Genomic DNA, 17,825 nt, shown 5'->3' with positions numbered 1-17,825 from the left:
TGGCTAAGATCAAGGTTCGAGCTCGTCGACAGTTTCTACGCAAGAATCGTCTCCCTGTGGCACGCGTCCCCCAGGCGCGCGTCACCGCCCCCCCCCCCCCCCCCTTTTTTGCTGCCACGGAAGATGGCGCCGCCATCCCAGGCCCTGCGAAAACTCAGTCTTTCGTGTTATCACCACTCGCCGAAGTCCCTGTCGATGAAATTATCGACAGCTTGAATGGCCTCGTTGGTGAGAACAGTTTGACGCACTTGCAACACTTCGGTGAAATGAGTTCCTGGCTGCAGTCGGTTCGACGGCAGCTGCAATGAAGGTGGTAGCGCAGGGCCACCTGCTGCTTCGAAACGTCGTGGTCCCGCTCGAACAGGTGGGACCGCGTATCATCCACTTGACGGTCTTCTGGCTCCCTCCCTACGTCCCCGACGAGGCCCTCCAAGCAGTCTTCAGTTCTTACGGGAAGATGCTCGCCATTTCCCCCTTAACCTACAAAGACCGGCCAAAACTTTTCACCGGCACGCGAGTCCTCCGCATGGAGATGATGACGCCCGTGCCGAACTTCGTCAATGTAGGAGGGTACCGTGTGATGTGCGAATATCGAGGATTGAAGAAGGTGTGCGTTCGCTGCGGCCTGGAGGACCGCTTTGGAGCCGTTTGTCGCACACCCCACTGCGACCGGTGTGGCGTTTTCGGCCACGGCATTGACGGCTGCAATCCTCCGTGCAAGCGTTGCAGTCACAACCCCGCCACAACGCACTGCACGCAGCGCCGGAATTACTCGGCAGTGAATTGAGACGAGGGCTCTTCGGATCCTAAGCCCCCTCCGATCACGGCACCCGGCCCGCTCGACAGCACTCCGAGTGCTCCCCCTAGCCTGCAGAGACCCACCAGCCCGTCGGCGTGACCCAACCGGACCCTCCGCAGGTACCACCAGCCGCACCCTTGGAGGCCAGCAGGCGCTACGGGCCCGACTCGGAAACCGAGTCGTTTCCCCCCCCCCCCCCCCCTTCTCCCCCCCCCACCCCTTGTCATCGACGAGTCGGCAGAAGGCGAGTCGCCGACAAGCCCAGAAGCCCAAACCGGAGCAGCCACCACCTCTCCCTCGAGGAGGAAGAGATAACCGCACCTTGCGGTGTGCCCCTTCCCTTAGTCTGTGTTGGTGGTGACAGGATGTCGCCTATACTGATTCGGACCGTTCGGCTAGTGAGGAAATCCTGGATGTATCTGAAGGCGTTCTTGCCTACGTTCATTTGCGCAAGTCCATTAAGGATTGCTGCGTGTGCTACGTTGTCGAAAGCTTTCGCAAGGTCCAGTCCCAGCACCACCCTGGTGTCGTGTGTAGGGGGGCGGCGAGTACGTGGTTATGCAGTCCGAGGAGGACGTCCTGCGTTGGCTTTCGGCAAAGCTAGCGCGTCTCCCATATATTCACCATAGTCTCTACGCCGATGACATTACTCTCTGGATCAACAAGGGGAGAGAGGTGACACACAAGACAACCTACAGGAGGCAGTTAGGATAATAGAGGAATATGCAGCAGACTGCGGATTGCAATGCTCCCCTCAGAAATCGGAACTCCTTCTGCTATACCGCGGGAAGTACCAACCCGAAGGCCCTCAAAGTATCACGCTCACCACTAAATCGGGGGAAACCATCCCAGAGGTACACACGATAAAATTGCTCGGGCTGCTCATCCAAAGGGACGGACATTACACGGAGTTCGTCCGCAAATTTGGAAAACAGGCGGAGCAAGTAGCCAGACTGCTGACAAAGGTGGCCTCAAGGCACAAGGGCCTCTCGGAAAGACGTCTCTGCAGGCTGATACGAACCTCCATAGTCTCTAGATTGGTATACACAACTCCATACCTTAAATTCCTGGCAAGAAAGAGGAACGCCTGAATGCACACCTCAGATCCCTTTTTAAACAAGCGGTGGGGCTACTCAAGTCAGCGCCCAATCAGCGGCTACTAGAAATGGGACTGCACAACACAATCCGAGAGCTAGCAGAAGCCACACGCACAGCCCAGGAATCAAGACTCACCCAGACGCGGGCAGGGGTGGAAACCCTTAAGAGGATCGGGTACCACTGCGAAAGTTCAGGACACGAGGCAAGAGTACTGGAGAGCTTCAGGAACCTGCTACACTTTATCCCGCTACCACGCCACATGGGCGGAGGAAGCGAGGGACACCGAACTCACAGAGTCAGGGCATGCAACAGGCGTGGGGCAACAAACCCAACGTGTGGTATGTGGACGCCTCACCGTACCCATAAGAGCGGGCACAGGTGATAGTGGCCATAAAACCAAGCGAAGGGACGACAATCACTGCCTCGGTGAGAACCCCAAACACGAGAGTACCGAGGAGTGCGCCATCGCGCTCGTCATAAATGAGATAGGACGCAGCGGGAGGGACGGGGCAATCATCTCGGACTCCCAGGACGCCCTAAGACGATTGGAACAGGGTACAGTTGCAAACACCGCCCTTAGACTACTCAAGTCTAGCCCCACTAAAGGGAAAATCGCGATCCGATGGACACCAGCCCATGCGGGTCTAGAGGGAAACGAGCGCGCCGACAGTCTCGCCCGCGAACTAACCGCTAAAGCAGACACCACACAGGCTCCTCAATCCCCGACCCCACTAACAGGCTACAGGGACATCTTAAGTCACTACCGCTCGGATAGGGCCAGATATCCGGAACCACGCAAGACACTCACAAGGCATCAGGCAGTAAAAATTAGGCAGGTACAGGCCAATGCACTACCGAACCCACGCATACTAAGTAAGATACACCCCGACCTTTACCAACCCAGCTGCCGGAGGTGCGGAGATCAGGCAGATATGCAACATATCTTATGGAAGTGCCCATATATCGTACCTAAGGTGTTTAAGACGAGTAACGAATGGGAGGCCGCGGTTGTAAGCCCCAGCAAGGAGACGCAACTGACCACCGTACAACTCGCGGAAAGAGAAGTGCAAACCAGGACCTGGATCCTTCAGGACCCTGGTGGACCACTTCCCAACACCAAATGAGCAACACAGGCACGAAGGGGAGCCAGGATTCAACAGACTCCGGATTCCATCTTCCTTTGGGCCAAATAAAGTCTTATTCATTCATTCCCCCTCGACAAGCGAACCAGATCAAAGGCCACGAATACCCGTGGAATCCGCCACCGACAACACGGAAAACATGGAGTCGTCGCCGTCGAAGAGCGACTCCGTCAGCATCCCGGCGCTGGACCATGGGCCCAAAGGGGTCCCCCGTCCTCGTCAAACTCTGGACCTGGCCCTATACGCTTGACGGGTACGAGAAAAAAAGGTTCGATGTCTGAGCTTGATTGACCGTCCCGTTATTGGACGCCAGACCCCGTAACTAAGAGGCCTTACTCGTCACTAACTTTATGTCGCGTTCCAGCCTTTTTATTTCGACTATGATTGTGTTTTTTTCTTTTGTGATGGCCCTCCGCATCTTATGCCTCAACGTCCAGGGTTTCCGGAATGAGGATAAGCAACGCGAAGTTGTTCATTTCGCCCGGGGTTCGGGCTGTGAGTCTGTGACCTTCTTTTCGTACAGGAAACTATTTTCTACGGTGCTCGCGATGTCAAAGATTTTAAAGTTCGTTCTTCTTTGCCTTGTTACTTTTCTTACAGATCGTGGCGCTGCACGGGTGTGGGCGCGATTTTCTTTCGACCTTGCTTATTCACTAGTAGTTTTTGCACTTTCGACCTAGACGGCCGCGTTATCTGTCTCGATCTTTATCTCGGTCCGCAACAGACGCGCGTTATCAACGTTTTTGCGCCCGCTCAACCAGTGTTTTCACATTCCTTTTTCGCTTCGCTAGACGCGTTTGTTTCAGAGGGCTATTCTTTTATTCTTTTCGGGGACTTCAACTGCGTCATTCTTTCCAAGACGTCCGGGGGCAGGGCTGGGGCCGCTCGACATGGAATGCAAAAGAAGTAGACCGCCTTGTTCGTCAGTTTCAGTTAGTGGACGCCTGAGAGGTCAAAAACCCCAACGTCTTCGGGTACACCGGGGCGTGCCGTGGCTCCTACAGCCGTCTGGATAGGGCTTACCTCCCCGCGAACATCCCGTACACACACAGCGAAAAAGTACACCCCTGGACGTGTAAACCGTTGTCCCAGGGCGGACTCCCCAAATGGTGTTCGTTTTACACGCGAGGCTCGGTGTATTTCGTTTGCACCCGAGGTCTCGTGTAAAATGAACATCTTTGAACGTGTACTTCATTCTGCGATCACACGTCTAGGGGTGTTTTTTTACAATGGCGGCCGTTTGACGCAAGACGGGTTCGACGAGCGAGGCCCAGAGCTTTACACGGCTTTTCGCCGCAGCGAAAGCGTAGTTTGCACGTGTTCGTTCGTAATCGTCCATACGTGCTGAACTACTGCAAGCATTCACCCCCCAAGCGCCGACGCCGTATCCATTACGGCGATTACGCGACAGTGGGAGCGACCATCGACTGCATCCAGCAGCGTGCTTCCCCATCGAGCAGGTCTCGTTCGCGTGGCGGTTCAGCCGATCGCCGAGGCCTCAAGCCGGTTGCATTTCACCGACGCCGGGTAATTTCCACAGCAGTTATCTTTTCGCGACCACAGACATGAACTTTATTGAAAAAGCCCGTTTGCCGCGAGCGACGACGAATAGCTCCGGCACCGACCCTACCCGACCGGCGTTCCGACGTCCCGCTCACCTCTTTACCGCGAGCAAAGTTGTACGCGACGTTTCGACGTATCCACTCATATCTCGTGTGTACGCAAATTTTGCGGCTTTCCGGGTACGAATCGGCTACCGAAACGGCCAGCGAACGAAGACGAACTGAACGCCATCACGCCATCGTTATGCGCCATTTAAACACGCGGTTACTTTTCTACTAGACTGTAGCTATGTGGTGTGGTTCCTTACACATAAATGGACTACGTACAAACAAAGCTAAAATAAAATTGGGCGGCTGCTTGCGCCACCTAGTGAGTATGCGGAAAACTACAAAAATGAAGGACATTTTGGCATTTGTGGAAGTGACACGCTGGAACACGGACGGCAGCATACCAACACATACATCACAGCACATACCACAATATCAACATACAAGCATCTACATACACAAACAACGAACAGAGGCACTAACAACCCGACACTCCTACTCAATTATAATAGAAACCCGCTCGGTATATATAGCAGACTTTTTGTTTCAGACAAAGGTCCGGTGACACCCCCCGTATTTTATATGAACGTAACGATATTACACAATTATTACTTATATAGTACGGCGACATAAATATAATTTGGGAAGGTACACATTTCTCTTAGTCTAGATTATAGCTAAAAGACACCTTGTATAAACAAAAAAATGTTTCGAGCTAGCCAAAATTTAGCAAAATCTGGTTTCGTTTTCGGAAGTTCGAGCGCTCAAGGCTGGAATGCGCTAGCGAAGTGTGTGCTTGCTTCTGTCAAACTATAATCCATTGTATGACGCTCTCAAAGCTGCTGGCTGCAGCCCCCGTCTTGGTTTAGGGTTTGATTTACACGCGCTCCCGTGGAAATGAAATTATACGCGCTCGAGTCGATATTATTGACAGCGTGAAGTATAAACCGAATGTAAACGATTTTGCGAGCGACGAGAACAGCGACGGCGACCCGCTTCGCTGACGCTCGGTCACTCGCGCGACGACGCAAGCCGCATAAAAGCGGAACGATGTTTTCTAGAAATCCAAAAACCGAGTGACGCGACGAGCGATAGTAAGAAATCTCGTCGCTGTCGCCGTCGCTCGCTAAATCGCTTTACGCAGTTCAGCCTTTATACTCACGCTAGTGCCGACCTGCATTACCCGCTGAGCCCAAGCAAGCGATAAGGATATTCAAATATGTCACAACAGTGGCGTGCATTCGCTAAGAAAACATATATCTCAAATTCCTACAGTTTGACGTCGGGATCCGTTACTGTCACCTTGGCGAAACGGTCACTAAAGAGAAACTAGTCAGTTTGTTTTATCAGAAATTATAAAAACCTTATCTAGCCACTGTTATGCACAAAAGCACTCTGGAATTTCATATAAATAGTTTAGAATAAACTGAACACAATCGGTAACTTAATTTTCCAAGCATAATAATAAAAAAAAATCTTAGAAAACAATGTATTTTTAAGGTGTTTCAAATAAAAAAAACTGAAAAAGGAGCCTTATTTCAGCTGCACTATCACGTAAATACTTGGGAAAAAAATATCTATTGAGAAGTAGGTTTTGCAATCTCTAATTTGCTTCTTTCAACTTTCCAGTTACTTTATGCGTACTTGCAGATTGTATCCTGACAAATCTAGACAAAATTGTATAAAAAATAAGTCTATATAAAATTTATAGCTTAATTAAATTCACATTTGTTTGATAATGTTCAATCTTAAATATGAGTTTTAAATTTCACATCTATTATTACAAATGATTGAATTACATGCTGCTTGATGCATGCTGTGCCGCCCCCCCCCCCCCCCCTTTTAAATATATATATCCTGTATATTTGCTGGTTAGTTGTTGTAAACCTCTTAATGTCGTGTTATTTGTTTGTTGTTGTAAGTGTGTGAATGCATATGTTGTACCCCACTCCTACTTGGGCCTTCAATGGCCAGTTGTATCCTCTAAATAAAATGAAAAACACAAGTGAGCAGTAAAAATCTGGACGACAAAAGTAAACACAGAGCCGTGCAAAAAGGCATTCAGTATATGAAACAGATACAGATATGGGCCTCTGGCGGTCCATCGGTTCAGCCTCCACACCGCCTAAAGACGGCAGTGTTGCAATATTACGAACCAGCGCACAAGTAGACAGTTACCAAAAATCCAAACACAAAAAACTCACATCAGCGCTGTGCGAGTGTATATTTTTGTGTATTTGGATTCTGAGTAACTGGTCTACCTGTGCGCTGGTTCGTAATTATGCCGTACCAACTCGCCCAATCTGCCGTATTAATAGTGTTGCAAAATACTTAGATCAACTATAATGCTAATGACTGCAGTGTATAAAAGCAAGCTACTCGTCGGAACGAGCTTGACGGTACGAGAATAAAGAGAATGTTTTCACAGTTAAACTGTTGCACCGTCTCTTCCGTCCTCAAGATCGAAAGTGCTACAGATTGGTGACCTGGACATGATGATTGACTCCGAGCACCTGCTATCCAGGGGAATGTTCTTCGTGGCCAAGGGCACGGCAATGGCTCTGCCTTTTCGGACGAAAATGCAGTAGGCACATATTCAACTTTCTCAGCCTCCACATCTGCAGCGCCTCCGCAACCACCTCTGCTCTGTCGCATCTAGCACCGGCATCTCCCAGCAATGGGCTGCGACCACCTTGCTTGCCCCACCGGCTTGGCAAGTGAATATTCATCGACATCTTCACACTGTTCACAAGGCATGTTGCTAGCCGACCAGGGTCTCCTCATCGTTGCCATGTCAGGCATTCGCTCTCAGTTCGGTTCCTCATCTTAGGGGATGTTGGATCGGCCCCGCAGTCGGCCGGCATCCCCCTTTCAGTCCGAGGCTGTACACTCCAAACTGATTGAGCCGGACTGAAAGCACGACAGGGTCGATTTCCCCCGTCTGCTGCCTCATTTCCTGACCTCGGCGTCAACTACCATGCACGGCTTCCAAACACTCTCTTTCCTGCTCTCTAGTATGTCATCCTGCTTGCGGTACATGTCAACAGCAACGACACCTCTCTGGAGCCGCAATCACTTCAACAAAATCGTACCATTCCTCACAGTGCAGAGCTGAGGGCGATAGCTCTGCGGCAGTCTATCGGTTCAGCCTTGGCATCGCCAAAGATGACAGTGCTACTCATACTCGTCACCACGAGCTCAACGACATGAGAATAAACAGAATGTTTTTATTGCTCGGAGTCGGTCGCAGCATCTTTTCCGTCCACAACATCGTATACTCTATAGGTAGTAAGCAAGAGACACACTTCAGATGAAAAGAACAAATGCTCAGATCACACATGCCGCGGGTGTCCAAAATTATCCATCATGTTGAATACTGCTTTGGTTTTTTTAATTCTAACAGAAGACAAACATCATTATCGCGCAATCAAAATGAATACTTACGAAACACCTAATTCGCAGTGTAAGTGCTCATCGCTGAGCTGCGGCTGTGGCATATATGTATTTATTTAAAAGTGCACCGATGATAAAACCTTCAGGTTTGGCAACAATACCGAGATTACAACGGTTGTTGTCCATTATAAAATACAAAAGAAATAAAAAATACCGGAAACAATGCAAGGTACAAATCTGCACAACAGGCTTCCGAATTCAACTACTTCGTCGTACTGGAGTTTGTTACAGTAATAACAGCTTTGGATGGGCTGTGAGGACAGCATTCACACTGAACTGGGTGCCTTGGTGACTATCACCAGTGTTGAGGAGTTGCCACTCCAGAGTTGGAACGATTCCGCACTTCCACAACCCTGGAATCGAATGCAAATAAAATGGTGGCAGCACTGGAATGGAATGGGAATGAAATTAGTAGTTACATTTTGCCCAGAATAGAGTAGGAATGGAATAGGCTTTGTTCTAATGCGAGCTGCTTAGATGCCGTCAAAGGGGCTTTCGAAACGGCATTATTGCACTTGGGTAACTGACGGTTTGGTTATCTGACTGCTTATGTTCCTTCGAGGATGAAAGTGGCAACCCCAGTGAAGCAACCCAGACTGTAGAGTTGTAGGCTGACAAGGGCAATTTACTCGATCTTAATCCAGGGTAAGGGTTTTGTACCTCAGCGTTCCAAAAACTACCCGTGCCCAGCACTTTCCAATCCGTGTTGTCACGTGACACGACCCACCGGAGTAACTCGGATCTATTTGGGTAAGATTTGGAACACAGCCAAAGTGTCGTTCCTGGTGCTGCGAGATGCAACCATAAGGCTGTTGGGACCATGTGTGATTACAGCACCAGTTGCAGGCCACCAGGCAGGGACAATGTCACACCGCCCGCACTTCGTTAATACATGTGACTCCTCACTTATTATGTATCTCGTAAAAGTGGAGGACATATACGGTTCTTTTGTGGAAAAGATGGGCGACTTAGTTTTCCTCTCTGTTACGAGGCTTTTACACCTGGTGGTGCGATCAATATCTGCAGTGCCCCCATACCAATTGCCACTAGTGCTATGTGCGACCAAAGCTCAACTTAGTAAAATCAATGATTGCGGGTAGGGTTTTGAATTTTGCAGTTGTCTACGCATTTCACAACGCCAGCTTTACGCCGACGTTATTTTCCGGTAACTTAGTACTAGCTGTCAAGTGCCATTTTCACAATTGGGAGGGATTGAGAGGAATGGAATGCAGCAGTTCAGCCATTCCAGGAGTGGCAATGGGCCCAGTTTTTCCTTTCCAGGAGTTCAAAGGAATGGAATTAGTATTAGAAAATTCCAATTCTCTGCAATGGAGTTGAGTGGAATGGGGAATCTTTTGTTTGTTTGCATGCCTAGAATGTTTGAGATGACTCGAGAATCTTGTTTGTTCGAGCTCGAAACCTTCTAGATACCTACGGGCTTACAAAAAGAGCTTCGCATGGCTGCTCGAGTCAGTCGTCCTTTTGTCGCTGTCAAAGTATGTGCGGCCTTTGTTACTTTATGTTTTTCGGCACAAGTTCGCTGCATTTAACATTGATCTGAAGTTTTATTAATCAAGTTTGTTTTTGTTCATGACATATTGGTGGATGTGCAGGGTAACGCAGTCCATGCCCATAAAGCGTACCATCTGTGAACACGATAACTCTGAAGACGACGATCGTGAAGGCGACGTCCTTGAAATCATCCGAGGACGACTCCAACTCTGACACCAACGACGACCTCAACTATGGCCTCGGAAGCCACCCGGACAATGAACTTGACAAAGCCCCTGGCTACCACACTTAGATGAAAACATCATGACAACTTCTACGCTGATGATGAAACGGACGAAAACTCCAAAGACCAAACCCGGCTACAATGTCAACAACCAACCTGACAACGGCCTCGATGACAAACAGTCTTCAACCGTGGTGACGAGACTGATGACGACACTGATGATGACCCAGGCGAAGACTCAAACAATTTCATGGAAGACGATCCCGACTACGGCTTTGACAGTTATCCAAGGACAATCCGGACGATGACTTTAAAGGGCAACTCCGGCCAAAACTCGAAATTAAAGAAATTACTGGTATCGCTGTAGTGACACAAAATACGACCCCAGCCAAAATATTACGTCCGTGGGATGCTGCATTCTCAACTAATGCCGATAATAAAAATGTGACCCGCCGCGAGCCGCTGCACCTTAGCGGTCGGCTAGCGGGTTGCCGATCACTAAAGCAACATTGGGCCGTGACGTCAGTATCGTTCTTTTTTTCCTCCAAGCGTTACGCGGAGTGCGCTTCTTTGAGCCGCTACCGCTGCTACTTGGACTTGTGATTGTCATGTTTAGCCATTGCTTTTATCTGTAGCCCGTGTAGCTTCGGTATAGCCTTTTGTTTATTTGCTTGTGAGGACTCAAAGACTGGTTTTAGCGAGCAACTCGTAGCGCCCAAGACTGCCCAGCTGTTCCTCGAAGGATGCCGAGTAGAACTTGTAGTGCTGTGGGCTGCTCAAACAACCCGCTGCACAACCCGGAGGTGCTTTTTCACAAGTTTCCAACGTACCAGAAATTGAAGAAGGTGTGGGTAAACGCTGTTCGACGAGTGGACTTTGGCTTTTACGCGCCCAAGGAAAAAAGAATGCAAAAACAGACATGTACAGCCCTAACGCAGCAGCCCGTGCCGGAAAGCCTCAAAGCTTCGTGTCTGTTACTGACCCGCAGCGCGAAAGCGAGAGGGCCCCCAGTACTGTACTTCACTGGCAGCGCGTCGTAGAGCAACGCCGCTCCATCCACGGAGCCCCGATGACAATTTAGGCCTAGCGACAGAGTACGGAAGACTGCACACACGGCGACAGCCGCTGAGTACGGTACTGAACGAGTTCACTCGTTTTCCAGTCGCTACCTTTTGGGTATACTAGCGACAAGTACGGCATGGCATACGCACGGCGGCAGCGGCCGCCGAGTACGGCACTGTACGAGTTTACGGGTTTTCCAGTCACTAGCTTTTGGGTATACGCACTAACTCTTCCTACATGTGCTGGATAACTACCACATATACAGAATTAAAATAAAATCAGCTTACCTCCTACCTATAGACGGCTAGCGCAACAGAAGTAGGTGCAGATCAACCTGCGTACTCGTTGAACGAGAACGATCCTGACGTCACGTTCACATAGCGGCTGATTTCTAGTGCTGCCAGGGCCTCGAGCGGCTAGTTTCGGTTTTGTTGGCCGTGCCCCAAACAAAACTTTGAGGCGTCCACATCTTTAAAACTACGCACAATAACGAGGAAAAAATCACACCTTGCAATTCAGGGACGCTGACTGCACTAAAAACAGTCATAATCCCAAAATTGAAAGTATGGTCCGGAGTTGCCCTTTAACGACAACCACGACTACAAACTTGACGGCGACCTTGATGATGAACCCGATGAAAATACCTACGGCAAGTGTGGTATCTGTCACGAAGACGAACAGGACGACGACGCCTGGTGTGTCACTCAACGAACGGAGGAAGTTTGCCAGCTTGGTCGCATTTTGATGCAAGCCACAACTTCCTGACGATGACTGCTACAATCTTTGTCACCACGACGCCCAGTTTCAGCCTGGCTACCCACTGTGAATCTAAACACCAATTCATCGTCGCAGCAAGGAACTGTTAAAGTGGTGCTTCGACCTCAAGGTTATTCGCTACATGAGACCTAAGTTGTAAGTCGTTGGCCAATGGCACATCAACATTGTCACGCTGCCCTCGGCGACCCGTAGGCGATTCACGTCTTCCGACTCAACTGAACTAGGTATGCTCGGTAGGACTGTGAAAATCTGCTATTTACGAGACTCTGTATTTTGACCTAGTCTTGTTTAAGCTGTTAATTTAATTTTGTGTTGCATAAAGACGATGAGTCTTTCACAAGAGGGGAGTAATGCCACGTGCAAATAGCCGAGTCAGCAGCGTGATCGACTCACATGCCGCTGACCCAGCCAGCGCATGTCCTTCTTTCTTTTGTTCGCGTGACTGGAATGATGAGACGACTCTAAATTTTTTTTGTTTGAGCTCAGAAACTTCTAGATACCCACGCGCTTACAAAAGTACCTTCGCTTGGCTGCTTGAGGCAGTTGTCCTTTCGACACCATCAAAAGTCTTTGTTCATTTATGTTTCTCAGCACAAGTTCGGCGCATTACACACTGATTTTAAGTGTAATAAAGAAGTATGTTTTTATTCGTGACAATATTTAGATGAATTTTGATAATTCAATCTTCTGATATTTCAAACTAAAGTGTGTGGCTTCCAGGGCCCGTTTGCTCAAGCGCTAACCGCGGCTGAAGTTAACCGCAGTACCTAGGAGAGGGATTTTGAAATCACGTGACTGGCTCGGCAGGAATGCAGGGAAACATGGCGGTGCCCCGGTGAGTGAGCGCCGCTCGCTTTGAAACTAATATGTCGTTGTAGCTGCAATATTGGGCGCGTTAGTCAGCAATGAATGGTGCCAGAGGCTTTCGCTTTGCCTTACCTCATTTAAATCTCAAAGCATGAGCATATGACCTCGCCGCATTTTTTAGATAGTCTTTCGATTCTGGCCATTCCTAAGCCTAAATGAACGCGATAAATGTTAGCATGGCAATGTCTTTGGAAAGTGGATTGCCTTGACTCAGTCGGCCGGGTATTAATAGCACACAAAAGCAGACAGCGTCCCAATAGACCATATTAGACCTTTCTCTAAATTTCCCAAGCACCGAGGTGCATGCTACAATTGTAGTTACACGCGTTGCACGTGCTGGCGTCTGAAGTAGTAACTGTTGTAAAGCAAAAAGTCTAAAACAAATTTTGTCTTGCACGTGCGTTGATCAAATATTTATTATGATTATTTACTTCGAATCTCTTATAAGAGGAAGGCCAGTGCCTTTTATAAGGCCAGTGCCTTTTATAAGAGGAAGGCCAGAATTATACTTCCAGCGTTCTTCTCGATGCTTCGGTAATTTAGAAAAAGGTCTATAGGGATGCTGTTTGCTTTTGTGTGCAATCAATACCCGACCGATAGAGTCAAGAAAATCCGCTTTCCAAAGATGTTGCTAAGCCGACAATTACCACATTCATTTAGGCTTAGGAATGGCCAGAGTCGAAAGACTATCTAAAAAATGCGGCAAGAGCCTTGCTCATGCTTTGTGATGAAGTGAGGTAAGGCAAAGCGAAAGCCTCCTGCACCATTCGTTGCTGACTAAAGCGCCCGGTATTGCAGCTACAACGACATATTAGTTCCAAAGCGTGCGGCGCTCACTCACCGGGGCACCGCCACGCTTCCCCGCATCCCTTCCAAGCCAGTCACGTGATTTGAAAATCCCTCTCCTAGGTACTGCGGCTAACTTCAGCCGCGGTTAGCACTTCGAGCAAACGGGCCCTGGAGTTTGAAATAATGAGAGTCGACTGTAAAACACCATTTTTGCTACCCCAAGTAGCAATTTATTTTAGTGTAATTTCTGGAATCTTTTATTCAGACCGAACACTTCTTTTTCAATAAGCTTGTCGGCATAAAATTTAGACTATTTTTTATAGCCTAAACGTAGCAAGCGTTCAAAACAAATACAACCTAGTGCATCAGATACACAAAAAACACAATATTAGCAAATGCTACTTTTATTGAACACATCTGGAGTTTCTGTTGGATACATACAGCGCTGTGAAGAAGTACACCATTCTTATATGAAAATAAGCTTCCCACCAGTGAAATTTCTCAAGTTGGACAGCCTTGTTGTAAGTCAGGCACGTTAAAGAGAACCCTGCCCAAGTTTTCATAGACACTCTTACAAAGTTGTTTCATCCGTACAATAGCGACTTCAAGGTATATGTGTAGAAACTTCCCAAAGTGCAAACATTATGCGAAGAAACTGCATTTGAAAGTTGACGTCCTCCCAACCCCCCCTATCGGTAGCTGCTCTACCGGCAACAATGAAAAGAACTATAGAAAGACCGCTGAGGCCACATAACGTAAGACATGGTGTCCAAGATTCGCCATGGACAGCATTGTTGGTAGTTGGACTTGTTTGTGTTCACTCTTTTACCCAGTCTGTCGATTGACAGCTATTTAGAGTGCATGATAGGAACTATTTGTGCTGTAGACATAAAAACATGTACATGCTGCCCCCCCCCCCCCCCCCCCCCCTTTGGATCTGGCAGGCGAGACCACTCAAAAATGTTTGAGAGTAGCTGTGTAGAACTGACATGTTCTAACATTCTGATGACACAATTATTCATATTAAAAGGTATGCTTAACCGAAAATCGAATTTTGCAAAACAACACTGGGGCGGTAGGCGGGACGCTGCAAAACCCCCAAAACATCACACATACAGCATTATTTCTATCGGATGGCCATATTTTTGGAAACATGTGGGATTCAACAAGGCCGACGAGACATGTGATGTCGCGATTCTCATTCCCTCTCCTCTAGGCTTCATCCCCTTAAAGGGATACTGAACCGAAATTTGGATTTCGCAAAGTAAGGCTGCAGAAGTGATGAACCGGACGTTACGAACCCCAAAACATCACTCGTACATCGATATCTCAAAGGGATGGCCATACTTTTGGAAAAGAAGGGCGCGATCAAGCGAGTTCTTTGACGTAACTGTCCTCCGGGAGAATTTGAGAATGAGGAGAAGCGGCCTCGCTTCTCTCCTCCTCGCTTCGTTTCACCAGCTTGACAGGACGTAGTGAGGAGGAAAGAGAATGCGAATCGTGACGTGCCTTGTCTCGTGGGCCTCGTCGGCCGGGTTCAATCGCGCACTTCTTTTCCAGAAAATACGGCGATCCGTTAGGTATATCGCCGTATGAGTGATATTTTTTCGTTTTGCAGCTTCCCACCTGTCCGCCCGGCCTTGTTTTGTGAGCTCGAAATCACGGTTCAGCATCCCTTTAAGCAGGTGAACCGAAGCGGGAATGAGAGAAGCGAGGCCGCTTCCCCTCATTCTAAAGTGTACCAGGAGAAGTATGATGTCACATTTCTTGTTTGATTGTGCCCTTTCCTTTCCAAGAATACGGCCATCCGTTTGAGATATTAATGTATGAGTGATGTTTCGGAGTTTCCGAAAGCTTCCGCGGCCTTATTTTATGAAATCCAAATTTTGGTCCAGCATCCTTTTAAACAAGCTTTTTCAAATATTAGCATAATGAACACACAATTGGACAACTTGCTAACTCACAACAGCATCCTCCCGATGATGCCGTACAAAGGTTCTGTCACACGCACCAACCGAGGGGATTGCTGCAAGTCCATCCACCCTCAACTTTTAGTCACCTTTGAGACTGAAGAACTGCTGTATGAGGCCCGTCCAGCCACTGCGCATACAAAGAGAAACACGGGAAATAACACTCAGTGACGAGCAAAGTCTCTGGGCGGAAAGCCCTCCATGACAAATGAGCACTGTTGGGTTACGGCAACGGCGTAATACACAGGTTCTGCTTCTTGGATGCCTTCACCGCTGCGGTGGGTGGTCGTAGCTAGTAGCAGATAGTGTCACGTTTGTTGCTCGTACCAAAACACCAAAGCCGTGTAGTATTCTTGTTGCCGAAGTTCATAAGCCTACGTTCCCGGTCTACACACACTACACAAAGCCAGCCACGAGCAAAGCTAGCTAACCCCGTTTCTGCTTCGGCGACAAGCCGCCAGGGCGGTGACACCGCCGCTGAAACTTCTGCCTCGGCTCTTCAAACCAGGGCCCCTCAGTGCACAAGCATGACACTTGCTAGGCTGCTCTGCCTGTACCAAGCGACACGCGCCCGCATGTTCCCTCTCATAATTCTTCTGACTGTACGTGCCCCGTATTGTACACGGTCATACTGTGCACATGGCGAAAGTTCCCTTTTGAAAGTGCTCCACGGTCGGCTTACAATGCTGCGAACACATAGCACATGACCACTATAGGTGACGACACTTGGGACACTTGCCATCCGTCCTTGTGGCGCAAAGTCGCTTTCTCAGTCGTCCTCACAAGGGGCAAGGAAAGGCAGGCACTGCATAAAAAATCAATACATATTATAACACTGGCTGTGGCAAACTAGTTTCAAAGATGATACAGTCATGTCTTCTTAATATGGACACCTCCATACTGTAAAAAGATTTTTTTTCTATAATGTAAGGTGTTTATATGAGAAAATTAAATTTAAAACAAAAATTGGATAACAAGCATAACCAAACAAACAGTTTATTCAGCCAAAAGATAATGAGATGTGAGTTTGCTTTATCGCTTTAGAGCCGTTTAACATGTAGCACTACTGTCGTTTACAAGAACAGATACCCAGGCTGTAAAGTGATGATCGGCTGAATAGCAAAAGATGTTGCACTGTATGCACAAGCCGGATGTAATTGACACTTAAGGCTTGTTCACACTCTTGCAACCGAGTACGACTGAGAGAGACCAGACCGGTTTTTAATCCTCTTGCGACTTCTTAGGACCAGGCGCGCTGCTGCGGAGCTGGTCCTAACACGTCGTAAGAGGATTAAAAACCGGTCTGGTCTCTCTCGGTCGTACTCGGTTGCAAGAGTGTGAACGAGCCTTTAGCTGCCGGCAGTTAGGATCCTATAATCTTATGATCGCAGACGGGAATTATATCTGGTGCCTACGGCTGGAATAATGTCTCGCTTCGTAATAGAAAAAGCACAAAAAAAACACAGGATGGAGAAACCGGGTGTCACAAATGCAGGCTTCTCTTCATTTTTTTAAATACTCTTATGATCTTTTTTTTGGACCACTTTAAGTGTTGGTACGGTCAAAAAGGGGGAGTGTGGTGCCACTTTTAATCTCAGTTCGTCCCGTCGTAGTTCCTTTCTAAGTCCCCAACGAATTTGCTCGTTTGCGGAATGGGTTTTTGTTAACGGGCGACGTAGATCATCCCAGGTCCCAGTTTGTGGCTTTGACCTCGCGGACGGAGGGGTGCGTATGCTGGCTCGCGTATGGTGCCGATTTGACATGCAGGGGCGCCGCCGGGATACAAAGATGTTTACGCTGGCTAGCGCGCTTTTTGAAGGCGGCGGCTTTGCTCAGTCTGCCGCCTGTCGTGTTCTATGTATCGGCGATAATTGATGTTTTTGGACTCATACGGGGGAATGGATGGGCACATATGTTTGGTTGTCTGAAAAATGTAATAGGTTTTGCCATTTGGGTCGTTGCTGTGTAGCTTTGTTTTTCTTGAAAGTTGACTGACCCGAAAGGCGGGGAAACGGGAGGTTGGTCGGTAGACGAGTCTATAAAAGGGGGTTCGGGAACAAAGAAGGTAGTCCAACCCCAGAGCTGGCAGGGTCGCTACTCAACGCGGTTACTCCCTGCAGATGAGTCTTGGAACGTGTAATTTTTGGCTTCTGCCCTGCCTGTCGGACAAGTGTTTGAGTTTGTTGTGCTGAAGCGTGTGTGGCTGTGTGGTGCGCGGTGTCGACCTCATCAAGCCTCTAATTGGACCGCTGGACTTCGAGACGCCGTTCTTTGGCCGACAACTCCAGACTACGGACTGCTCTGGACTCGGCACCTACCGGAAAGCTAAGCCTGGTTTTCTAGGACTTGTCTACTGCATTCTCTGGCTCTGAAGTATGAATTGTTGAATGTTGGGAAGATTTTTACACAGTGCTACTTTCTGTCGCGACTGTTTTGGGGGATTATCCCATGTGTGTAGCGGTAACGTTCGAGCTCCATCTCGGTTTGCTCTCGTTGTTAGTGTCGGGTTTTCGTCACTGTTTT

General features: G+C 48.5%; 1 pseudogene; it reads left to right on the top strand.

Annotated features, from left to right (window-relative positions):
• Window positions 1-313: 313 nt before the first annotated feature.
• Window positions 314-3,330, top strand: LOC120836539 (annotated as a pseudogene).
• Window positions 3,331-17,825: the final 14,495 nt, after the last annotated feature.

Source organism: Ixodes scapularis, unplaced genomic scaffold, assembly GCF_016920785.2.
Source record: "Ixodes scapularis isolate PalLabHiFi unplaced genomic scaffold, ASM1692078v2 PGA_scaffold10__122_contigs__length_95168666, whole genome shotgun sequence".
NCBI classification, from domain to species: domain Eukaryota; kingdom Metazoa; phylum Arthropoda; class Arachnida; order Ixodida; family Ixodidae; genus Ixodes; species Ixodes scapularis.
Note: the sequence above shows the minus strand (reverse complement) of the source record. Positions and strands in the feature narration are given on the sequence as shown.